We start from the raw sequence: 26,857 nt of genomic DNA on the forward strand, positions 1-26,857 counted from the left end.
CTGAGAAACTAAATAAAAATTCCATTAACATTTACTTTACAGCTTCAAGATCCTTTCTTAAGTAACAGCAGGCTCTGTTTCCTCACCTGTTCTGTCAAAGAGAGTTTATTCATTGCTATTTTTTATCTTTTTTTTAACCCAAGGGGGTTTCATAATCATGCCCTAGTGAAAACATCATTAGTAAGCATCCCAAGTACTTAACATGCATTTTATGGGGCATGAAAGTTGCATCAAGCAGTACAAGAAAAAATTAGTGTTGAACATGTTGATAACTTGGCTGTGAAGAAGATCAAACACTTAATCATGCAATTAATAATTAGACCAAGCACATCCCAGGATAGCTCAGCATTTCTAACATCTCCCTAAACTAAAAGCACATCTCCCCTGTGCTCCCTCCTTTCATCTTCCATGACTTTAAGGGGAAATTCTTCCCCATGCAGAGGGTTTGTGCAATGCCCACAGGCTCCTAATTCTTCAGTTGCATCCATGGGGTCCCCAGTCCATTTCAACAGTTTGGGGGGATTTTTTTGTGCCACTTCCTCCCCAGCCCAATTCTGCTGAAGTCAAAGCTTTGCCAAATCAGACAAAGCAAGGAGCTGGGTGTTTGGGGAGCATGAAAAGACCAACAACACTGATTTTGTCCCTAAAAGTCCCATCTTTTACAAAATACCTATTACTGGCTTGCATCAAGAGTTGCCTGAAGTCCCCTTGCATCCTGAACAGCTCCTGGTGGGAGGTCCAGTTTGAAAATGCAGAAGGAACTGGGCAGAGCAGCAGGTCCCACGTGCCCACTGAAGAAAGAAAATGTTCATTGAGAACATTATGACAGTGCTCCAAAGATAAAACTTGCTCAGGACACAAAGAAATTCAGCAGATTCTGAGGAAGCCAATTAATTATTTCTGGAGGTTTTCCAAGCTTATCAGGAAAAAAAAAAAAAAAAGAAAAGTCAAGGCTAAAACTCATTCAAAGACAACCCCAGCTGAAGTTTGGAGATGTTATCATCATTTACTTCCTTAATGAGACAATCTCTGTCTGGAAAAGAACACAAAGTTCCAGGCAGGCTGAATTTCTCTGCAAGTGGCTTTTAAATCACTGAACCAAGAGACTGAACACAGCACTGAGTGACCTCTGGGACAGTCCCTGCCCGTGCTGGGGGACAGGTCCTGCAGCTGCACAAAGTGGTCCCTGTCCTTGAGGAGCTTTACACCCCTGGAGATCTGTTTTACCTGGGCTTAGCTCTCTCTGCTGCATTGCACTGCTGTAATTGAGTCCTCCTGCTCATTCCAATTAATGTGGGAGCAGCCTGACCCATCTTGACTAATAAAAGTGTGAAAAATCAGACAGAAGGGGAAAAAAAAAGAAAAATTCATCTCTTTAGTTAATAGCTAAGGAAGTTTGGCTACAGTAGGGTGGTTCTTGCCAATCCATATTCAACAGAGATCCTTCCCAAGGCTTCCTCACAGATGGATCAGCACATTATAGATTGGATTCCTGCAGGCATTTAACCTTGCTGAACTACCTGCAGCCCTTCACATCACCTTTCCCCAAACTCTTTTTTTTTTTTTTTTACACACTAGGCTGTCTTCTCATCCTGGATTCTGCCTGGATTCAAATTAATGAGCTGCAATCTAAAAGACACCATTAAAACAAAGATAATTGTGTGCAGAGGTGGAGTTGAAGGATCAGATCCATGGGTTCCAGGGTGTTACCTTCAGAGTATTAAGGGCTGACAAGCACTAAATTGAAAGTATCAGAGCAGACAACCCCAGCTCTGCCTCCAGTCACCCCACAGAGCTGGGCTCCAACATTTAAACAGACAATATCTGAAGTTTAGTGGTGGATAAGACTCACATTGTTTGCCTCCAATGTGACAACCAAAGCAATTGAAGTGGCAGTGCTGTGTTAGGAGGATATGATACTGCCCTGGGCTCTGACAAGGCAGAGGCCAAGCTTTACATCAGCTCTTCCAGTGGAACACAAACACAGCAGGGATGTAAGCAGAGTAACCACAAATTAATGTCACTGCCTGCCTGGGGCAGTGCCATGGTGTGGCTAAAAACTCAGAACTGAAGCACCAAGCCTTGTGATAGCTCCAAACTTCAACCTTTTCCTTCTAACCCTCCATCTGCTCCATCCAGCAGCTGCCTGGGGCAGCTGGGCTCTTGCTGCTTGGTGTTTATTCTGGCTGAATGGCAAAAGTTCTCTTTCTACCACTTAGCAGAGCTGCATGCTAAGGGGCTGGGCCCAGAGAGAGATTTTTTTCCTTCCAAACTGAATTATTTTCAGCTCTAAAAATGCAAATAAATTACCCACTCAAAGTCATCTTGGCTGCAAGGAAAAAAACAAAACCAAAGCAAACCAACAATAAAACCCAGCACACATCTGCAAACCAGGGGCACTGCTTTCCAGTGGGTTTGAAATGTCAATCTTCAGCTCCTGCTGCTCCTGGGCTTTGCCAAATAAAACTCCCAGAGGGAAAAGAGACTAAATTAATGTTCTGTTATTTTCAGGGAAGCATTGACTGACCGGCCAGAGCTTCAGAAGGTTTGATAGGAACAAGTCCTGTGCCTTGGAACACAGGAGCCCCTTAGTAGAGGGTATAATTGTAGCTGTAGCACACTAATGAATAACCAGTAATAAATTACTTGTTAATAATCTCATCAGGTTCTTAACATTGTATTTATCTATATGTTATCTTCTCTAGATATATTCAGCCCTTCATACTGCAAACTGCTTCACATTCATAAGAGAATGGTGCTTTAATTAATGAAATATGAAATGAAAAAAAGAATTAATAGTCACGCAGCAATAAGAGCCAAGACAAACACTTCCCAGCATGGCTCAGAGCCCCAGGTGAGTCCAGGCACTTTAATCTGATTCCATCTCTTAAACAGATGCTGCAAAAATTAGATAATCCATATTCACCAGAGGTCCAATTCACCCAGAGCCTGGCAGCCCCAGGACTCTTATTTAAGTCACAGTGTGAAGCCTAAAAAGAGGAGAAGTAAAGATCTGGGTTGTTGGGAAGCTGCCCAGTTTTACCTCCTTTTCCCTGCTCCCCAGCACAACACCTCCTGTGCACAGCTTCACTTCCAGGCACTGCAAAAACTGCAGAGGAAATGTGGGGCTGCTCTGCAGCTCAGGATGCTCAGAACCTTCCTTCAACCTCACCCCAAAACCATCTCCTGCCCTTCCCCAGATCCAAGAGCTCCCTTTCCCTTCAGAATACTCACCCTGGGCAAGGTTTTCCAGACCAATTATTGCTGCCAAATGCTGGAGCTGATCCTTACACTTCAGTGGAGGGATCTCATTTTTTTTTTTTTTTTTTTTGCTGAAGGAATCAAGGTGATTAAAGACATCAAAATACCAACTTCTGTGTTTCCATCACTGGCAGGTAATGTGCAATGCCCTACAAGAAACACAAACAATGGAAATCTTTCACAAACAACCACATTCAAGGGGTTTTTTTGCCCCCCCTCCCTGATCCATAACCAGAAAAAAGAGGTTGGAAGAAAAATATTGGCATAACTTGCCAGCTGATCTTTAGGTGCCATCTTTTTCATGTCACATTGGAATTTCCAGATGAGAAGGAAAAAAAAAAGAAGAATAAAGTTAGTGTATTGCCTTTATAAAAGCAGAAAAACATTTCTCACAGGACAGAAAGGTTATCAGTTTTAAGAAGCTATATATTGTTTTTTTACTCTGTCCTTCCATGGGGTTTTCTGCTCCACTGTACTCCAGAACCTAGAATTATGTCCCAGTTTGGTCTGTAAATGTCATTTTTACTGCATTCAAGCACTGGATGGTGTTCAACTCAGGAAAATAGTAAAAGTAAATACTTCCAGGCATCTCTAGCAGAGGATAAAAGTCTGACACTGAGTCCTCACAGCCTGTTTTACCCACAGGGAGCTAATGGGACTCTGCAGGGGAACCAAGGTTCCTCTGGACTGCAATCCAAGCATGTCACAAGTGACAGGACAGTAAGGTCCAGGACTGGCCTTTGATTAACAATTTGATTTATTATTTATCCTCTGCTCAGCATAGCAGCATCTCCCTGCAGCTTCAGTTTGGCTCTGCTAGCCTGCATCTAGCAGCAGGAAAAACCACCAGGATCCACCCTAAATAAACAGGAGTGCTGGAATAAAACAGACCAACAGATCCTAACTGGCAGGATTTGCCCTGTAGGGTCTGCATGAGAACCCTGAAATTTATTGTGCTCAGATTCAGGCCTCCAGCTGCAGATTTATTGGCCCATCACCAGGATTTAAGGTCACTAAAAATGCAGATCTCTCTTGCAGCTTGTGCAAAGGACACAGAAATTCAGACACATGGGGGGTAGGATGTCACCCAGGTTTTCTGGACTGGCAAATAAAGGTTGGTGAGGAGAAGGGAATTGCTGCCCAAAAGCTCCCTGTGAACAAATGGGGTTTCTTCCACTAGGGAGGGTGTGATTTGGAAATTCAAATTGCATTTCCAGAGCTGCCACTGCCTGCAGCATGATCCTGAGGAATGATCCTGGGATTTCTTTCTGCATCAGCTGCATTCCCTTCCCAGCCTCTCCAACCAGGAGCTCTCCTCCTGTCCCAACTTTCCCCATTTTCAGGTGGCTCATGGTGAAAATATCAGTTCCCATTTTAGAGGGAAGAGAGAAGTGTTTCAGGTTTCCACCTCACATCAAAGCAAAGCTGCAAGGGGAACACAACTACTCCCAACTTTAACAGCATCCTGAGGGAGAAATTTTGTCCCTCAGTACAATGAAGGTTAATTCCAGGGAATTACATCAATGGATGATTGGGCTTAAAACTGGAATTCAGTTTCAGCCTCAGATACATCAGGCAGAATTCCACTGGGCCTGGCATAATTAGTCTTGTAAAAATAGTGCAAGGATGGGAGGGGCAGCCCCTGAGGCTGAGGGAAAAGCACTGGAAATAGGAGAATTCAGAAGTGTATTTTAATATGCAGATTGAGGATGAAAAAATATTAAAATGTAGGCAGAGCTTGCTTGGCAGACAGGGGACAGAAGCCAAAAAGTGGTGTTGTGGTACAGATTTACCAATCCAGGGCAAATTCCTTGATAGAAGCAGGCAGAGGGGTCCTGTGGAGCAGCTCTGGGCAGAGAGCAGTCCAGCCCAGCTCTGGCTCTTTCTCTGCAGCTGAAATCTCCCATCACCAGATAAGAAGTTTCCTTTTTCCTTCCCTGCACCATCAGCTTTCAGCTTCCTTCCTCTTCCATCTCCTTTGCTGGGCTGCAGGAGCAGCTGGAAACTCTTGCATTCTGTGTGTTCTCAGGCTGGGGAGGCTTTGCTGATGCAGAGAATGGGATTTTGTCTGGCTGCAGAGGCATTTGAACATTTCTTAGAGAATAATTTCATTTATTCCTCATATCATTTCTTGAGAATAATTTATGATTTTTTTTTCCACTCCTCATGCAAAGAGGGGGGAGGAAAACAACACAACTGCAGCACACTTGGTGGTGGGCCTGGTCTGCAGGCTGATGTCAGATCTGCTCATGCTGACCTAGATGTCCCCATGGACTTCCTAATTCATGCTGCAGATACTGCAGAGATCTGGGTGGGGTTTTCTATATGGGAAAAAAAAATCTATGGTAGAATAAAGAGATTTAAAGATATAACCACACCACTGCCCTGCCAGAGCTCATGGGTCTGCTGTGCCTTTGAAGAAACTTATTTAAAATAGAGCTGTGTTCTGCAAGTTCATTTTTAAACTCATTCTAGAGACTGGTCTGGGGTTTTTCCCTGGGTGTTTTTAGGGATCAAAATAAATTGGTAGCATTTAACAAAGAAGAGAGACAACAGAGCATGGCAACATGGGAGAGCAACCCCAGATACTCATTCACCTTCTGCTCCAAGAAGAAGAAACAACTTTAAGCTGCCTTCCAACTGGCAGAGGGGAGATTTGGGTTAGATGTGAGGAAGAAATTCTTTGGTGTGAGGGTGCTGAGCCCCTGGCCCAGGTTGTCCAGAGAAGCTGTGGCTGCCCCATCCCTGCCAGTGTTAAGGCCCCAGGGTGGATGGGGCTCAGTTGTGCCCTCACTTTGATTTTTAGCAGCAGGTTTTTGGGGTTTGAAAAGAAAATGCAAGCAAAGAAACAGGTCTGTGCTGAGATGTGATAGGAGAAAAAACACAAAGGAAATACCAGTGGCAAATCCCCAGCATCATTAAATGAGAATCCTGCTCTGAAGAAGCAGAATAATCTCAGAAACTTGAGCAAGGCTTTTTCTGGTTTTGCTGCAGAAAAGGGATCCTGCTGGAGTGATGCAGCAGGTACAGAACCTGCTCAGAATAAACCTGGTGGCTTCTCCAGCCTCTTCACTTCCTGCCCTCATATGAGAAATACTAAAAAATAGAACTTAGTGATGATTGCAATTAAAGCAGCTGAAGTAATCCCTCACTGCCTCCAGGACTGGTGTTTTATTTATGATGTCTGGGTATCCAGAGCCTTATTTTACCCCATTAGAGCTAAGTAATGGTAATTAAAACCTCACATTTGTATTAATGTAGCTGATCACTGGTTTTGTGTGTGGGGAAAAAAAGAAATGGGCAGGCAGATGAAAAACAGTATGCTTGCTTGGGTTTTTGGTGGTTTTTTAGATGCAGCTAAAATTCACTTTGCCAAGAGAAATTATTTTTAACAATTGCAATGCAATGGCCCAAGCATCACTATGTTCTAACCCAGTGTGCAAATTGCCATCAGAAACATATGGTGGGAACAGATGGGAGGGAACTCGGTGTAAGCCACAGGAGAGAAGGAGGAGAAAAGAAATATACCACTTGTTGACACTTCACACTTATAAACCAGCTCAAAAAAAAGAAAAAAATAAAACTATCCAGACAAGAAGATATGGATGTGCAAGCAGAAGTGCCAGCTGCACGCATCAGAAGAAGAGGGAAAGATCCAGTGAACAGTGCTGTGGAATCCAGCCCCAGGCTGGCATAATTCTGAAAACTTCTGGATTTCAGTGGCTTCACTAGGAAGCAGAGCTCTCCTCTCTGCAGCAGTAACTTCCATTCAAGCAGCAAACCTCATTCTTCTACCACCAAACACTCCCACCTTTGTATTTTCCACCTTAGATTGCCTTTTCTGGTCCTACTCTGCAATTATTAGTCCAAAACTGGTCACAGAATAATTAAATCATGCAAGACCTCAGGCAAACCCCTCCATGCTCAGGGTAGAACAAGTGCCAGACCTTAAGGACAGAGTTTAGGATCACTGCTGACTCTCCAGGAGGTTTTACAGCCTCAGAGAGAGGGAAGGAGTGGAAACTGATGCAATGAGAAAGAAGGTGACTTAGCCAAGTGCTAGAAAAAAGCACAAAATATTCCTTTATATCTGAAGTCCCTGCTCCAGTTACTGAGTTACACTGCCCCTGGTTCCTTTATTGTAGACCCCAACTCCCAAAACACTGTTGGATCCAAGGCCTGACAAACTTCTCAACAAGAAGTACATGATATGAACAGGTAAGGTGAAGTTAAACCCCTGACAGATTCCCTCCCTCCATCTCACCACAAAGGAACACAGGGGTTAAGATCTCCTCCCCAGGACTCCTTCTTCATTTGGGCAACTCTCCTCCAAGAGAGCATTACATCACCTGGCTGGATCCTTCCAGCTTCTGTGGGCAAAAGCATTCCAGAGAGCTGAAAGCCTGCAAAAATCCCTCCTCATAACCCCTTGGAATATGCAGCCTGTTCCCTCAGACTAGAATTAATAGCCTTCTTGGCAGGCTGACTCAGGGAGCTGTAGTTAGGCTTGTCTCATCTCCTTGCATTTGCAATGAGAGTTCTCTGATTTATTTTATCTGCAGTAATTAAGGCAGCCTTCTCCCTCCCTCCCCCTGCACAGCAAAGATGTAAAAATAACACAAGCAGCAGCAGTTGGCTAGACAAGTGGATCAGCAAGAACACTCCTGCAGGCAGTTAAAATTTCACCTGAATATACATAAGAGCAATTTCTGCTTCTGAGGAGCCCTCCTTGCCTGCAAGACAGCAGAGCTGAGTGTGCTGGGCAAGGAGCTGGCTACAGCCCAGCCCTGCCAGAGGAGCTGCTTTTATCTTGGGGTGAAAGTCCTCAGCATCCTCTGAGACAAGGCTGCAGGGCCAGGCAATCCCAAAGGCTCAGCCCTTGGTTGCAATATCACCAAGAAAACTTCAAGGTGTCTTCTAAAAAGAGATGCTCAGAGATTGTCATTCCTGCAGCATTACATGGGCTTTGTCCTTGCAGAGGGAGAGTCACTCCCTCCCTGCCTCCCTCCCTCCCAGGCAGCTCGATGATGCTGGACGACCAGAATTGCTGGTGCAGCAGCTGATTTGCTCTGTGCTTTGGGGAAAATCCCTTTCTCAGCTTTGCAGAGCTGGTTGGGAGAGGAATGGCAGAGCCAGCATGGCCCAGGTGCACAACAAGGCTCTGGGGTTCCAGCTGCCACCACAGGGGACACAGCAGGAACCTCTGCCCCAACCCCACCACTGTTCATGGATGGGGCCCAGTGCCACCAGGGCTCCTGGGAGGTGTCCCCACCCATGGCAGGGGGTTGGAAGTGGGTGGTTTTTGGGGTCCCTTCCCACCCAAAGCAGTCAGGGAGGCTGCGATGAAATAAATGATCTTCTCTTCCATCCCCCTCTCCACTGCCTAAACAAGCTTGCAGGGTGGAAGGACAGCAGTGGGGACATCTCAGGGCTCAAACAGCTTCACTGGAGCAGTTTAGGATTTTTAACAAGTTTTTTATGCCCCCCATTCCCTCAGAAGATGTCACAGATGGGGCTGGCAGCCTGCATGCAGGAAAGCAGAGGAAAAGAGATAATTTCACAGCATTTCAGCTTCCACTGATGCAGCACCAAGCCCTTTTTGCTCCATTTATAGCCTGGGTCTATCATGTTGAGTGGTGTTTGGGCTGCATGGGTCAGCAGCTCTCTTGGTTCAAGGCAGAGGTGTCAGGAAGGCAATACCCACCTGAACAGAATTACACACAAAATTCCCTCCAGTTCCTGAAGCTCTGCCTCTCTCCAAAACAGAAGCAGAAAGTTGGAGTTTGCCCCTGGCTTGGTCATTCCTCTGAGGCCAGAATGGTTCTTTCCATCTAGGCACGGAGCCACAGGAGAGTTCAAAGCCCACACATTTACTCTAAACACTGCCTGCACCCACAGAGCAGAAAGCAATCAGGGACAGAAATAGAAAGTGGGTAATAAATAGCTGAGTGAATTTCAATAAAGGAGTTCATAACAAAGAGCTCTCTGTTGTATTTCATTCGTTATCAACTAAATGGGGATTAAAATAGTGGCAAACAAAGATGCTCAGTGTGCCATCAAGCAATCTCACAGGCTGCTAGAGGATTATTATTATCCTTTCATTACACTAATTAATTTGATACACAAATTAATGCAATATCTGCACGTGTATCATCGCTGTGGAAGGCCAAGTGCCTGCCTTTCCTCTTCCCTCTTTTTCCTTTCACTCTAAAGTATCCTTGCTTGTTAATGTATGGATTTTAAAGTCCAAAATGCTCATGAGGTAAGGAGGGATTTTGTCCAGTAAAGGGTTTGACATGCAGGAGATTTGCCATTGTCTCTATTTAGCCCCTATCTAGGGCTAAACTGCAGCAGTCCCCTGATGGGCTGAGAAGAGGAATTGGAAGAAGAAAAGAAGGCCAGCAGGTTGAAATTAAAGCAGCTATAATAAAATCACCAAAATACAAACACCAACATCAAGAATCCCAGCTGACAGGCAGCCCAGTCCTAGGGAGCAGCAGAACAGGCTGAGAGGGAGGAACTACTCCCTACCATCAACCCCCCTCCTCCTTTTACAATAAGATAAATCAGTGATGTGGGATGCACTTGGCAGCTTGGGTCACCTGCCCTGGCTTGATTTGAGGTCCCTGCTGCTGGTGGCCTGGCCCCCCCAGAGCCAGGACAGCCACTTCCAAAAAGATCCACAACATTTTCTGCCCATCAGAGCTGTTGCCTCTGGCCACTTCCCCAACCTCAGACACCACCAAGGATTTGGTGAGCAGAGAACCCAGGAGCAGGGGGATTTATGCCAGCAGAGGAGGAGAGCAGGTGCTTACAAATCAGCTGCATGTTTTCCCTGAATACCTCAGGCATTTCTAGCTTATCATTTTCCATCACAAAATAGTCTTCTGCTGGTATAAAAGATGAAAATCCCCTGTGCTGCCACAGATGCCACTCAAAGAAACCCTGGGCTATATTTAGCCACTATGAGATGCAAAAGCAGCAGGTAAAGCAGCCAGGAGATTTCTCCTCAGCCATCTGCAGAGCATCATACAATTTTTATAGCATTGATCCAAGGCTCTGAGACCCCTTTCCCTGGGCCTGCAGAATTTTCTGGGCTTTAGAGTGGTTTTCATTTGCACCCTGCAAAAGCACAAGTGTTTTCCATGAAAGTTGCATCACAGGGCTTAACATTTCCTGAGCTCAGTAATGATGAAGTGAAGCATCACCTCCAACTCAAGGGAACAACAACCTCCAGTCCTTATTTCAGATCCCCATTACAATCCTTCAATTAGTTTCCTGGAATTTTTTTTTGGTTTTTTTGCTTCCCCCCAACCTTGATGAATAGCAGGAGTTGTCCCACTTATTGAAAGAAATGTCAGTGTAGATCATGCAGCTCAGAAGCCTCTGATGGCAGCATTAATCTTTGTGTGTGCAGGAAACAGAGATCTAACAGTGAACTAATTCACTGAGCAGTGAGGGGACACACTGGACTGTGCAAAAGTGCCCTTAAATCAAAGGAATTATGGGGCCAGATCCTGAGCTTTAGGGATATCTTTCAAATCTGCTTGATAGGAAAGGCATTTGAAGGCACTGGTGCTCTTTAGGAGTAACTCACAAAAGGCTGATGGGTATTAAACAATTAATTCCCCACTGATGGTGGGGTGAAGATATTTTCTTTCAATAAGAATTAAGCACTAGCCAGAAATTAATGGTTGGTCTGTAGAGCTTGGCTCCAGGCCTGCCTTATTTTAGCTGATTTTATCCATTAATTATCATAACTACCTGGACTTTAATTGCACTGAGGTGAGGTGCTGGCACTCACATGCTGGGATCCAAGAAAGAAGATTTAGGGTTGTCTACAGTGGAAAAGATGCCTTTTGGATTAGGAGTTTGGCCATGGAGGTAGATGGGACATGGTGACATTGAAGTCATTAAAATGCAAGATTTATGCCTCCAGTTTAGAGGCATTTGAAAAATGGCCTTGTTTGTATTTGGGACTAAAATAAATCAGGGGATAAAGATATCCATGGCATTTGGGTGTATTTCTTTTCCCCAGCTAAGTGAAATTAAACCTAAAAGTCATACTTATTTACAGTACATGCTTATCTGCACTATCTATATTTCATTATAACAATTACAGCAGGGTTTAGAGAGCAATAAATCATGTGCATTATTAAAGCCTACAGGTTTCTCATTTCCAGAAGTCAATGGAATTCCTACCCATGTTGCAGAGGCAGTTGTTGGGGTCATCACCAGACTTGGGAACTAGAAGGACCCTATCTTAGCAGCCCTCACAAGAGCTGGTGGGAGAGGAAACCTTTAAAACCCAGCACAAAAGAGACATCTCCAGCAGTGCTGCTGGACAAGATGCAGCATCAGGGCTTCCATTAAGAAATCCCTGTGGTTTTGGTTTTAACCTGGGTAAAAATAGACACTTTGGGGGTAGCAGAAATCACCTGTGACCATTCAGTTCCTATTCTGTCTGAAAAAGCTGTCTGCCTGTCTGGGGAGACTGGATGATGTCTTTTGGAGAAGCAAATAACACATCATCCCAGAGAGGCTGCTAACAGGCAGTTAAGGACATATTGGAAACATGAAGCTTCACCCAAAACTACCAGCCATAAATAGAGTAAAATCTGATTTTGCAGAATGCTGGATGTGCCCAGGGAGAGAGGCAAATTGAGGGCAGGTTCAAAAGCAAGCAGATGAAGAAGAAAATGCTGTTATGCTTGGAATGCCAAAGGGGGAAATGGAACATGAGACAAAAAATAAAATAAGGTTTAAATACTAAAAGCTCTTTGAATTTCCTTTAGATTACTTGAAAAAGATCTAGGCTAATGATCTAAGTCTAGGCAGGCTCAAAGCTGAAGAAAAAACTTGCACCAACAGCCAATATTTCCCTCTCCCACATAGCACAATTCAGACCTGATCCTGGGCTGGATGTGAAGCACGTGAAGCCTGGTTCATTCCAATGTTCCTGCATTTTCTCAGCCATTTCCCTCTTAAATAAAGCTGTCACCCAGCCTTGCCAAGCAGCTTCACATCCATTTTGTCTCTCCTCTGTGGGATATGCCTGAGCTGATCTTACACGGTTCTCAAAAACTGAAAGAGAACAGATTGCATTTGGAACAGAGAACAAAACCAAATTTCTTTTTCTCTTCATGTCTAATTTGATCTAAAGGCCACAAGTTCACTGTGAATTGCAGCTCCATGTGTGTGCATGAGGTTCCTTACAGCAGAGCCACAGAACCAGAACCCTTTGCTGCTTCTGCCTCCGAATCGACGATTTTAATCCCCTAATGGAACTGCCTGTCACATTTTGCCAGTAAATTTGATTGATTACATTTGCTTTGGTTTAATGAGCTCTCAGATGTGATAAAGAGAGCTGAAAAGCCTAACTAAACATTTATAATTCATTCCTGGCACACACATTTCATACCTAGGGCCCACGGAGCTACGCACGTTTATTTATGAGAAAAATCAAGGTGCAGAATTAAAATTCACAGCATATGCAAACCTTCACAGCTGATCAGGAGAAGAAAAAAGAAAAAACAATTATTTCCTCTTGAAACAGGCTGGGGGATCAGGATCCTCCACTTAAAAATACAGTGCTTGCTGTCAGCTCTTTGCTGTGCTCAGGTGAGTGTGAGGGAGGTTTCACACAATTTTAACTCTGTGCCCATCTTTGAGCATATCTGAGGTGTTATCAACAGAAATAGAGGCTCACATTGGGCAAAATGTTGTATTATTCCCAAGTTACACCAGGAAGGATGAAACAATGGGCTGCAGGATAGATCTTTACAGCAAGAGCAAGCACATGCAAAAAAAAAAAAAAAAATCACAAATAAATCAATTTATGGCAGCATCCACAATTTTCCCTGCTTTATGCTAATTTAATCAATACAGAAACATTTGCACCTTTTTTTTTTTCCCCAGTTATCAGATCATCAGCAAAATGCCCAGGAATAACCACCTGACATTTACTTTATCAAAAGGAAATGGTTACAAGTAAAAGAGATTAGTGTGTGACAGATCCTCCTGGTGCCAGAACTAAGGAACAATGATGGAAAACCCTTGGGCACAGAGGGCAACTGCTGGAAAAAGATAATGAGATATTGCAGCACTCAGAGCTGGGGGAGCCCATTTGCTTTCTCCACGGAGGAGCTGTCTCTGTTGCTGATCAAATTAGCAAATTCCATTAAATTTTTCCAGCTGCTGTTGAACCTGGAATGGGGAGGCTGACCCCAGGCTTCACCAGGACACTCAGGATGAGGCAGGAAGAAAAAGTGATGGCCCCAGGTTTATTTCCCAACCCCTTCAGTTCCTTCACCTCCTTTGTCTCCACGTTTTAACCAAATGAATTCTGCTCTTCTGAGACCCCACCTGGAGTACAAGGAAGAGATGGAGGTGCTGGAATGTGGCCAGAGAAGGAGCAGGAGGATGATCAGAGGGATGGAGCCATGGAGACAGACTGAGGGAGCTGGGGTTCTTCAGTCTGGAGAGGAGAAAGTTCCAAGGAGACCTTATTGGGACCTTCCAATATCTGAAGGGGCCACAAGAAAGCTGGGGAGGGACTTTTTAGGATTTCAGAGAGTGATGGGGTATGGGGAGTAGATTCCAACTAGAGGAGGGGAGATTTAGATTAAATATTAGGAAAGAATTCTTCCCCATGAGGGTGGTGAGATCCTGGCACAGGTTGCCCAGAGAGGTGGTGGAAAACCCATCCAGCCCTGGACTTTAAGGAGCTGATGTGGTGGGTTGGAACTGAATGATCCGAAAGGTCCCTTCTAAGCCTGACAATTCTATGATTCTATGACTTGGTTTTGCCCCATTTCTTCATTCCTAGCACAAATACAGACACTGGCACCCCTCCCCATGCTGTGCTCACCCCCCTTTCTATCAAGAAGCAAAAAGGAATTTCCTCTGCAGTGAAAGAGAACACCACACCCACTGCAGGGTGAAGAGCAGACACTGGCATTACCCCCCACAACCTCAACATGCACATGAGCCCAAAGTCCCTGAGGTCTGGGGAGATCATGAGTTGATGGATGGAGCCTGGAGAGGAGCTGGCAGCAGGGACACCCAACCCCATCAATTATACATCCAGCAAATGCAGGTTTCTGAAGTGTCCATGCTGAGCATCTGCACGCAGCTCTGCTGCCTAACAAGGGACAGAAGCCCTGAGTAGCATTTTCTACCTGAGTAATTTTTACTCCACCCATGCAAATACACCCTGGTACTCTAAAACATTAATGGTTTACTGCCTAAATGAGTCAGAGCTCTAGAAAGAGGCAGTCACGCAATGTGTCAGAGCCACTTAATCCAGAGAGGCCTCCTTCACCCTAGGAAACCTTTCTAAGTGGCCAAGTTTGGGTTTGCAATCTATTTGCATATTTCCTTTAGTCTTACTGGTGTCTGAGAGCTCTTAAGTGAAACAAACCTTCCTGGACCACCAATAAGGTGGTTGAACCACCAGGATATGTGGCTGCCCCATCCCTGGCAGTGTTCAAAGCCAGGCTGGATGGGACTTGGAGCAACCTGGTCTGGTGGGAGGTGTCCCTGTCCATGCAGGGGGTGGGACTGGATGGGCTGTGATGTCCCTTCCAAACCAAACCAGGCTCTGATTTTAGGTAACCATCTGCACATGCAGCCCTCCCTGCCAGGGAGCTGGGATAGCTGGCAGTAACAAGGGGATAAGGGTTTAGCAAGGAGCTGCTTGCATTCTACAGATGATGAACTGGCACAAGAAAATGATGTAAGGGAAAACCAAGGCCCAGAACAAGCCTAAGTCATCACTGATTCAGCTACAAAACCAAGACTTGGCAAGAAGAACCAGATCTATACAAGGAGGAGACCTTCCAAGTCAGACTTCCATTTGTGTTATTAATAAAAAACCTCTTAGCAAACAACTAGAAGACAAATTGATTCCATCCTCTAGCAGTGTAAAACCTAATCCAGTTACACAAGGTGACATCTCCCAAAGCCAAGCATTTGATTACAAGGATGGGTGTTTAATTAAAGGCCCATCTACTGCATCCACAGAGCTGCAGCTCAAGGAAGAAGCTTCTGATGAGATCTCTGTGGTCAAAATGATTTTTGCTGATATTTCCTCCAGGACAAGCACAAACTGGGCCACCAGGGAAAAAATGGGGAGGGACAGTGTGTTCAGTGAAATTCTTGATTTGGTTTCCACTTGGAAAGCTTTGGAAATCTCTCCTAAACCAGCTGCAAGGGGCCAGTGTGTGTGTTGGTTTAATTCATAGCACTGTGGAGTTTAATTCATAGCACCTGGAATTATAAGAGCCAAGTGCCCAGGGCTTCAGAGGAAAGAGGTATTTTGGTTTTGTAAGATAAAGAATAATTATGGCAAAGATATCTTCCTGCTTCCAACTCAGAAGAAGGAGACTCAGACCTTGGCTGAAGGAGAGAAGGTGATGAACTCCTCAGGACTGGGAGTTTGCTCTCACCCTTGCACTTGGCAGGTTCCTTTGTCACAAGCCCTTGTGACAAGCCCTGGTGCCTTGTCAGTGTAAAAGGAGACAGCAAAGGGGATAAAGCAAAGGCTGAGAGGCATCACACACAGCAGCATTAGGAGAAGGCTTGCTCAGCTTTCCCTGCTGCAGAGGGTATGGGATCCCTCAAGAGAAGAAATCAAAGGCAGCCAAATGTGGCCCCAGCCATAGGCCTGTCAGCTATGGGAAGTCATGTGCTTTGATCAGACTTCCCAAAAGATTATTTTTCCATTGGAAAACTACAAACCTTTTGATTAAAAAAAAAGGAAAAAGCTAAGAGCTCACTCAGCTATACATCATCTCTGACATCTTGACCTGAATAAGGCATCCTGTGTAGAGTTAATAAGGATATAATTTTATCATGTGCAGACACACAAGTGAGCCTCTCCCAGCTCCACAAATGACTGTCCCCAGGCTAGGCTGATGGTAATGCAGGAACCACTCCTCCTTGACAAGATTATCTGAGATAAAATGGAATTTCTCTGATTATCCCCCCCAAACGGCTGAGACTAAAGGGAACATTTCCTCCAGAACTAAACCACCAGGAGAGTTTTTAATGAGAAATAAGTATTAATCAGGAGAGCAGAATGAATCCTTCTTCCTTAGTCACTTTTGGGATGGACAGATGCAGAGGGTCCTGCCTGCCCCAATGAGCTCCATCCTTAATGCCACAAGAGTCCTGACATCAAATTGTCCAACCAAGGTGGAGGAAACCCTCCAGAAGCTCCCAGTTTTCCCAGATTCCTGTCACCCCAAGCAAGCACTAGGCCAGGGAAGTGGAAATAATCACCCTGCCTTGGTGAGGAACCTTCTGACCTTGGCTGAGGCAGGAGTGGCTGCAGTGAGAGGGACAAATCCCTTTCCTCATGTTTTTGCTTCCAATAACAAAATGTTTTCTTCACAACATTCCCACTCTGCAACATCCTGCATTTTCACACAGTGCTCTTTAGTTGTTTTAAAGTCAAATTTAAACATAATGACACATTTTGACCCAGGAGGGATGGATGTGACTTTTGATAAGAAAATACTTTAAAAATGAGATTTCTGCTCAACTCTAGGTGAAGCTTTCCTAAATTTACTGAAGAAACAACCCCCAGAGGAGTTCCTGCTATCTACACTTCACTGCCACAATTTAAGGTCTTGCCCCAGGACTTCAGGAGTTGGTACTCAGGGTCTTTTCATATAAACATTTTACAGGATTAAGTAAGATTAATGGGCTTGTCTTTGTCTGGGAAAATGGAGCTGGCAGCATCCACTGAAACAAGCAGCAACAGCATTTTTGCAACCATGCAAAGTAAAATGAAATTAGAAAGTAATTGGATGTAGTTCAATATTAATAATTGTTTGAATGAACACATTATACATACAATGTATAATCAAATCCAAAGGAAATATTATTTAGCATGAAGAGTAACTACAGAAACATCTTTTAAAGAATTAATCCTTTGCAGCAGCCTGACTCAGACTATGAAGAGAATCTTTCCTTCTACATTTTTATTTTTTAATGTAATGGTGTGCTTGGGTTGGTTGTTTCATTTGTTTTCCAAGATAATTAGATGGAATCACGTAGAACTCATCCTTTATACCTAAATGGAAATAATTTTGGAAACAACCATTCTATAAATCAGCATTTTTTTTCATTACAGCTCCTGATCCTAACATCAGTTTCAATGAAGACAAAGGAAGAGTCCAAGGAACAGGAGGTAAAGAAGGTTTTCCTCTTGTCACAAACAGGGTGACCCCTGATCAGCCAGGCTGGCCAAAAAAACCCACACCTATCAGGAAAATAAATAAAATAAAGAAAACAGTGCCCCCTGAGAAAGCTGCACAACAAATAATAATCCTTTGCTTCTATCATTATCTATTGTTTGTTCTGCCTAAGTCACATTAAGAGCATTCAAGTTTTTTCCTCAATTGGGACTTTGGGGGCTCACTCATCTCACAGGAAACAAAAATCCCAGCACAATTAGCACAATCCCACACAGCTGCAGCTGCTAAGTGATACATGTCTGCCTGAAACCTGAAAAATCAATCAATTGTAATTCCTAATGCATCTTAACCATTTATCAAGGACGACAGGATTTCTCCTGGAAAGACAATTTATTCCACAAGCTCTACATTAAGGTGCTGAGGAGAGCAAAACTCCATGGCAGGCACACAGAGAAAGGGGAAATTGGAGCATAAGCCTGGCTGGTGATAAACCCACTGTGTTCCACCCCATCTCCTCTGAACTTCAGGACCCCCCTTTCCCTCTCCACCCTTCTTACCAAACCACTCTCTAGAGGCATTGCAGGTGACATTAAACTTTGGGAGCTCTATTATCCAAAGGTCAGCAAATCAAACTGATAATTCCTCATATGTTAAGACACTGTAGATTCTAATGATGAGCTGAGGAGAGTGATTTTCATTTTGCAGATGATGCAATGAGCTAAATCAGTGCCTCCACATTGAAAAATACTATAATTTAGCTGCTTTTGCAAAGCTCACTTTAATTCTCTTAAGTGACTCATCCTAGCTGGGAGCATCCTTGGCTCTCAGCTTCCTAAATCACTCTGGGGTTTTCAGAAATCCTCAAAGAAAAAGGAGGACTCACTTGTCTAAATCCATCTTCTACTCTTCTGCAGGCTTCTACTGTGATCACAAGCACAGGAGGACATGTCTTCAGCCAAGGGCAGCCCCAGTCCCAAGAGAGTAGGTGACAGCAAGTGGGGAACAGGACATCTATTTGGAGAAAAGAGGGTGAATTTGGCAGACAATGCAAGAGCAAGCTTTGATTTCTGAAAGTTTATTTAACTCAGATGGAACCATCTCTACCTCCATTCTGAACCTCTGCAGCCTTCCACAAGAAGGAAATTGTGTTTTAGCCTTCTAATTACAAGGAATGGAGAAGGCACACAATTAATTGAAGAGAAAATGCAAAGCAGATTTACCACAGGATGTCCTACGTAGCCATTAGCATCCCAGAACAATATTTAGTGAAAGGAGTTTAACAAGGGCTAATGCATGATTCATGTGCATGAATCCTGCCTTTCAGCTGCCCTGAAAAAAGAGTTTCTAGATCATGTAACAAATCTCCCTCTTAAGGCCACAGCAACATGCATTCCTCCACAAAATACCACCAGGCAACTGCTTTTCCTCTTAACTGGCAATTCTGTTTCTGCAGCTTTGGCTCCTCATGCATTTTTTAAAGCTTCTGTCCTTCTTCTATGCTTCACATGGCTCCAAAGTTACTTTCCAAATGCAGTTAACAAGCTCAATAATTAAATACCTCCCATGACTTCAGATATCTGTTTTTTTTTATGACATGCCCAAGCATATAAACCCAAAAGATACTTGTAGCCCCTGCACAACCACCTCCAGTCTCTTTGTACTGTTTTCACTCCCCAGATCTCATCCCCAGGTGAGCCCAGGCAGGTTTTTTTCTGGAGCTGTGAAGTGGTGCTGTGATCCCTTCTGCCAGGTGTGTTACAGAAAACCAGGAGGTTTCTCCATGCATCAAGTCCCAGCTTCATCTGTTGAAAATCAACAGCTACCCTGCACTTGCATGGGGAATGAAAACCTCTGCACACAACAGCTTTTCACTAAGTATTTTCCCTTTTGACACAGGGACAGGATGCATATCCTCCTCTCTCTTCTCCTTACTCCAATTAGCCCTGCAGCTAAGGATGCCAAAATCCTGCTCTTCCAAAAGCCAAGAGAAGGAGCACAAAGGCAGCTTCACATTTAATTCTGCATTCAACAATGTGAAGTGGAGAATATGGAAGAATCAGAGATACTCACTTCATGGCACAAGAAATTTCATCACCCTGACCACTGAGTCAGGAAATTAAACAACTGCAGCCTCTATTTCAAGGGACTTGTTTTATCTTACTGAGAGATCAGTCAGACCCAAAGCTCTTTAATTTCTTCTCCTAATTCATGGTGCTGGCTGCAAAAGCAGAAATGTGCAAGATGTGTAAATTCTATACTAGCTATTGCTCCTCTGACTTTAAACAGGGTCAATTTTCCTGCCACATCCAGGGCAGTCTCCTTTGGGAATAAGAGGGATTCTTTCCTCCAGGGTCTGAAGGTAGGAAATCTTTTTGCTAAAGACAACCCAACTCCTGAAGTGCAACAGCCACAATCTGCAGACACTAATTATCACTGTTTGGAAATAGCTTCCCTTTGCTCACCTACCTCTAGGTACTTTTTTACTGTCTGAGTAGTTTAATGTATTGCAAAGGAAAATTTGGCCTTGGCATATGCTTGCTTTGGGTTTCAGTGGGAGAGAAGCACAGGCTTGGAGTCAGCCAGCTCTCCTAGTTAAATCATCTCCCTCTGCAGCTACTGCTGGGAGAATCAGTCAAGCAAGAACTGAACTCATTTACACGTCTCCCCCCTTCTTCTAATTTGATCTGAGAGGTTTTTCTTTTTAATAAGGGAAAAAAAAAGCAGTTTACAGCTGGCTTGCAAGATCACATAGCTCTGCTGTACTCACCTTTGATCTGTTTCTCTTTGCCAGAAGAAACAGGAAAATATTCAGGATTAAGTTATATCCCTTGCTACTTCCATACTCAAGGCTTAAGAACACATAATCAATCTACAGCCAAACTTAACCTTTCCTGAGAGCTTTAGAAAAATTGGACAAACACAAGTGAATTTTGCTTTACAGCAACCCAGGATTATTCAGGAAAGAGGAAAAGAATGAACAAAGCTGTTCAAGAACACCAAGCAGACAGAAGTGAGTTCTCCCAACCATTTCTATCAGGGATGCCCTTCCCTGCTGCTCACCCATCAGATCTCACTGGTGCTCAGACCACACAGATCCATCTCCCTGCAGAGCTGAGTTTCAGCATCAGCTCTCTCACCCTGTTAATGGACCTACATCCTTCTGCCAACACCCAGACATCCAAGGTTTGCCTTTTTTTCCTTGGTTATTAAGCCTGTGGGAGGGTCAGCAGTGTATAACAGTTCCTGGATGCACAGGGGTTCAGGGCAGCTCCAAACCAGCTGTGTTCTCCACACTTCAGCCCTGTGCAAGCCTTATTGCAGCAAATTAAATCCCTCCCCTGCTGTAACACACAAGCTGCTGGGCTTGCATAGCCTTTCAGTCTTGGCTGATACCCAAGGCTTGGCCTGGCAAGAATAAAAAAGACAGGAGCTGCTCCAGCACCAGCTGAGCAGCTGGGGGGAGGAAAACTAAGTCATATCCTCTGGGATTTGGAAGGAGAAAGGGGCCTCAAATCCATCTACACCAGTGTTACAATCCACTCTCTGCCAGGCTGTTGTCCTTCACATATCATAGCTGAAACAAGCCCAGAGCCTCATGCCCTGAAATAAAGACATTAAGTATGTGCCTTAAGCAAATAAAGCCCCACAAAATGGATTCACTCAAATCAATAACTCCCAATACAGTGATCTCATTTTCATTACTACCTTTCATTCTTGCAGGTAATGTGGTTAAATTCCTAAACAAAACTCTGGGTTTCTGCATCACTGTGCTGGTAAGAACTGTCACCATCAATCCCAATTTGTCCCCCTGAAAAACAAATATCATCTCTGACACCAGCCCTGCCTGTCCATCAGAGCTGGTGTGCACTTCAGCAGGGATCAGGTTTAATAGGGATGCTTTGAGAGATTTGCACAACAAGAGCTTGTTTGGGCAAGGCAGCACTTCCCAGCTGCCATCCCTGAAGTGTCTGGCACCCAGCAGGTGAAAGAGCTGATCCTGGTTAGCTTCAGCCCTGGCTTCCCTGAAAGGAGAATTTTTCTGAGCAGATTTAAGACATACTTATGGCCTTCTTTAGCTATTCACATGAGAAACTCCTAAGACAGTGACATTGGCATTTATTAAATGTTTAAAGAGTTCACTTGAGCTTTTGTATTTTGTGAGTGAGCATTTTTAGGCAAGAAAAAAAAAAATCAAAGCCAAAGGAGCAGACTTGACACAGCTTGGCTGCCCAGTCAGGAGCCACTGGCCCAGCAGGAAGGTTCTGTTTTACACAAGCTTCTGGTGAGAAGATATACTGGTCCTGCTCACCACCAGGTACTGCTGACAGTGTGGTACCAGACTGCAGCTCCAGCACCTCTTCTGCCATCCCCACAGTGCTCAGTTTGAGCTTGAGAAGCTTGGAGAAGCTGTCCAGAAACCTGTCTGCTCTCCTTAGGTCTAACACCAGGCTGCAGCCTGAACATCAGCTCCTGCTGAAAGGTATCTGATGAATGAAATTAATTTCCTGGCCTCACTCCACTCTTGAAATTGTCAATGCTTTAATTCACTGTGGTCACTGGTACTTCAGTGGTAGTGCAGGGCACACTGACCAAGCCAGTCACCTCCTTTTTGCCTTCCAAAGGTCACCCAGGAAAAATATTGCCCAAGAGGGCAAATATTCCCCATGAGGGACCTTGGTCCCTGCTGCCAGCCCAAACCCTTCCTCAGTTTCCCCTCACTCAGCCCAGTCTGCTCTTCAGGGATGCACACACACAGATCCAGCTCTCCAGCATCATCTGTACACTGGGTTGCAAATTGCAGTGGGTTCAGAGCTGACTGAGACAAAACAAAGCTGAAGCACAAGTGTTGAGAAGAAACCAACTTCTCTCTGCTGTTTGGAGTCACCCTGCAATGGGAGGGCTGTTTCTTTTTTGCTATTATTTATAGTAGCTGTGCAAGGGTACAAGGACATGGCAGAGCAATTCTGCAGGAAATGATCAACATTTCCTCCAGTCCCCTAATAAATCCTCTCCATCTCATGCACACCCCCCCCCTCCCTGCTCTACTGAGTCTTTGCAGTGCCAGGAGCCTCAATTACCTGCAGCAATGTCTCATCTGAACCTAGAAGACCTGACTTTTTTTTTTTTCTTTTTAGTTGATAGATTGATCCCAGCAGAGTTCTGGTAACACAGGAATGATTCCATTTATGGATGATAAGTAGCCAGTTAAAGATGAGCTTTTTTTATCAGTTCCTAGATTGTGGCCTGATTCAGTATAGAGAGTGGGGCTCTAGGATAGGTCCTGTTAGACTGGGAGCAAAAAATCCATCCCATGGCACCCAGCTGGTGACACTTATTTCCATCCTTCCACTTGTATCAAAGCTCTACAATTTCAGCTGAATATTCATGGATGCTTTGCCCCACGTTTAATATACTCCACTGGCAACTAAAAAAAGTTTAACTCTCTTATTGGGGAACAAATACACTTCTCTTCCAGGATTTTTACTAGGAAAAATCCACAAACAGCAAGCTCAGATGCTTATGTTTCAGTTCCAGCACACCCTTGGGTGTCTCCTAAAGTGACAATTTCATCTGGTGACTTTTGCAAACCAGGAGGTGAAATGTAACCTCCCCCCCAGCATGTCCAGCATGGGATCATACCACAGGACTTACTCCATATCACATGGAAATGTGACACTGTTTGACAGGAAAGAAAATAAACTCTTTGCAAAAACCAGGCAGAAAAATTACTGTGACAAATTGCATAGGGAAAAAAATAAATAATAAAATCTTCCCTGGAATACAAATGCATTCTTTGCATTAGGCTGAAAGCCTATTTCCAAGCAATGAACTGTCTGCTTCAATAGCTGAGTTTGAAGCAGAAATGGTCTAGTGACAAGAATGATTTAATACAGAGCAGATTTCTGTGTCTCTCCTGCTAATAATTCACAGATGCAATAAGTGGAAGTCATGAGAGCAATGTAAACATGCCAAAGAATCAGTAAATGAAAATTTTAAAAGCTATTTTGTCACTTCATGCTGTGAGAACAATACTCTTAAAACTATTGTGTAGCTACCCCATGATGCTCTTACACCACCTAAACCAGGAGGTAGGTTGGTCCTTTATAAAAGACCATTTGTCTTATAAAGGACCATAAAGTCATTTTGTATTTACCAAGTTAAAAATATGCACCAGGGCAGGTGAAGTTGAGTAAAACAACCAAGCTCAACATGCAGGAAACTTCAGAGCTGACATCTCACTGGATGTCAAACCTTTAAAAAGCACATAAAGACAAAGTTTAAATATTTTCAGCTGAAAGCCAGGCAAATTAGGGAGAGATAGAAGAAGAAAAAAAAAAATGCTGTCACAGGTACACATGAGCCAGCACAGGAGATCAGAGCACTCAAATGTTACCTGAGGTAAATGTGCCTTTGAAAAAAATCTGTTTTGGACCTACATGACATGGGTAACATTTTATTTCTGAGCGTGGCAGAACCTGGGATTTGTCCTACACAGGACAGGGTTTTTTTCATGATTTTTTAAAGAAGACATTTTGTTTTCCAGATACTAAGCCTATTTGTGATAGTTCATAGGTATTGTTCTGTTAGCTCACAAATGTTTGAGATTTAACTGGGAAAAATGCCAAGCACTGATGCTTCCAGGCAAAAGCATCAATTTAGCACAGTGATGGAGAACTTACTGATGCTCCTGAACTTTGCTTTCTTTTTTAGTGTAATGTTTCTGTTGCTGGTCTGGGGTTTTGGGGTGGGTTTTTTTGTTGTTGTTTTTTTTTTTTAAATCAATCTCTTTAGTCTGTGTTCTTCCTCCAGATTCATGATAGAAAACTCTTGCTCACACTGTATAAAAATGGTGTGACAGATTGGAGTAGCAGAATGGTGGAATTGCCATTTGGAGCTGTAAAGTCACATTTATTTTCAGCTGACTCCAACCTTTCCCCAGTTAAGCCTTCCCTCTTCTGTTTTTAATACGCAGTGCTGAGCTTTTATTATCAATAATGCAAAAAGTGCAGAAGCTGGCCAAGAAGGGCCAAAAGCTGATTAAGTAAAACTGCAGATTTACTACACCTGACATTCACACATCTCCTTTTACAATCACTTCAGAGGCCAAAAAATGTTTAAAAAGTTGTCCTCAAGCATAGTTCTGTGAGAAGATGTACTGAAGCTGGAGAAAGCAAGCCGTAGGCTGTGAGTAATTAATATATGCAGAAAAGAGAAAGTGGAGAAGACTGGAATTTCATTCCACATAATTTCCACATCTGTTTCTTAAAATGGTGGAAACAACTCGGAGGAGCAGTTTACCATATGTCCTTATCAGCATTCAACAAATACATTGTTATAAAGGAATAAAAGCAAGAATTCCATTTATAAATACCACCACTAAGAGGGATTATTTTCAGCATCTAGTTACCAAGCCCAACATCTTTTCAGCTTGACATCAAAAGGCCCAGTTTTGTGTGGACTGCTCAAAAGGAAGCTGAACTTTGCAGAAAAAAGTACATGAACTGCAGCACCACAACTCTACCAGTTCGTGTAGATTAGGTCTCTTTGGGAAATTAATTCTGAAAAAAACAAAAACAAAAACAAAAAAAAAAAACCCAAAACAAAACAAACAAACAAAAAACCCAAACACAACATAATAGCAAAATGTTCTTCAAAATTTATTTTGCCCAAATTATCCTGGTTTAAAATTTCAAATGAGGTTATTTGCTAAGACCCATCCAAAATGACTTTGTTAGATTCACATCCCATCTTGCTGCAGGATTTCTTTAGCAAAGAGGAAGATCCTTTACTTTCAAATATGATAAATTATATTCTTCTACAACACCAATAATATTCTACCTCCTATGAAGAGGACTCAAAACCTGTGGGATGTACAAGACTATCAGCACTGGATGGCATGTATATAAAAGCAATTTTCAGTAAGATTGTGCTTATGCAGTAGTCAGTGGCCTCTCTTACTTCAGATTCTTCCCTAAAACTGCTTTTCTAACACTTGACAAGCTCCACACTTACCATGAGCAGGCAGTTTAACCTTCATTAAGAGGTCTGATATTTACTTTCTACAGCAAAGTCATATTTCCTCTAAGGCCCCTTTTAAATAATGAGTAAAACCTGCATTTGTCAGGGAAGAAGGTTAAAATATTTCAATTAACTGTATTACTTTTAAAAACTCTTGCCTGCATGAAGAACTTAGTACACACAGAGCCAATTTTGCCAAGGGAGAAGATTTCTGCATTCTTCACCCTTACAATCAATTATCTGATTGCAATGCCCTTGGCTTGACCACAGCTTTTCTCTGCTTAGCCTCAGGCCCTGCCCAGAGCTAAGCAAACCCTCAGGGATTATGCAGATCTAATTATCCCCTGACCACACTGCACAACGTACAGGCACCAGGGATCCAGGATGCTGCCCCAGCCCGTCTCAGACAAAGGTGAAAAGGATAAAAAGGAGGTTGATAACTCAGCAGGATCCTGGAGATGTGGCTGCGTAGATGGGGATCAAAGCCATTCAGATTTATATCAGTTACACACATTTTAGAGTGGACACAACCCCTGCTTGCCCCAAAGTGAACAGATAATGTGTCAGGAAGCAGCTTTTCCTGAGAGCCAGTCCCTGTACAGATATTTCTCAAAGGATTTATTCCACTTTTTGCTGAAGCAGCAGATAGTGACCAGAGTCAGAGTAAGGGTATTGGGCTGCCTGAAGCAGCACTTGGATCAATATGGTAATTCCTATCTGGCTCCTCACTTTCCCCAAGGTGAGTCCTGAAGGGTCCACACAGCAGTTTTTGATACCTTGAAGTGACAGATACTGTGGTTCATCAATGCAGTAATTGTATCAGGAATGCTGGGTGAAACAAATGCCTTCAAGAATAAACAGCCATCTGCTGTCTGTCAAGAAACACTCAAAATGTAAAACAGGAATAAAATGAGGTGGGTTTTTTGTTTCTGTTTAAAAAAAAAAAATAAAAATCTGCCTTAAATTAATGTTTATCCCTCTTTGCATGATGACCTAAATGTTTAGTACACAGATAAAAAAAATTACATAGCCATAATACCAATTACCAATTTACACCCATTTCTATTGGCTGCAAATCTAGTTAAACAATGAGTATATAAAATTTTTTGCATAGCTGATGCAAACTTAGTGACAGAGGGGAAGTAGAGAAGTTATTCAGGCATACTCACACAGTTAAGGACTTCCAGGATTTGACACAGATTGTAAGGGACTGATTTACAGCTGACTAAAGTCAAGAGAAATATTTCAGATGGCTATGTGAGCCCAGCTCTCAGAGCAGCCTCCCTCCCTGAGACATCTCAGACACTTTCCCATGATTTTGTCACTTTGTTAGACTTGTGAGGGATGATGCCAAAAAGGAATTAATAACTTTT

The sequence above is a fragment of the Calypte anna genome, chromosome 22 (genome assembly GCF_003957555.1).
Source record: "Calypte anna isolate BGI_N300 chromosome 22, bCalAnn1_v1.p, whole genome shotgun sequence".
In the NCBI taxonomy this organism is placed as follows: domain Eukaryota; kingdom Metazoa; phylum Chordata; class Aves; order Apodiformes; family Trochilidae; genus Calypte; species Calypte anna.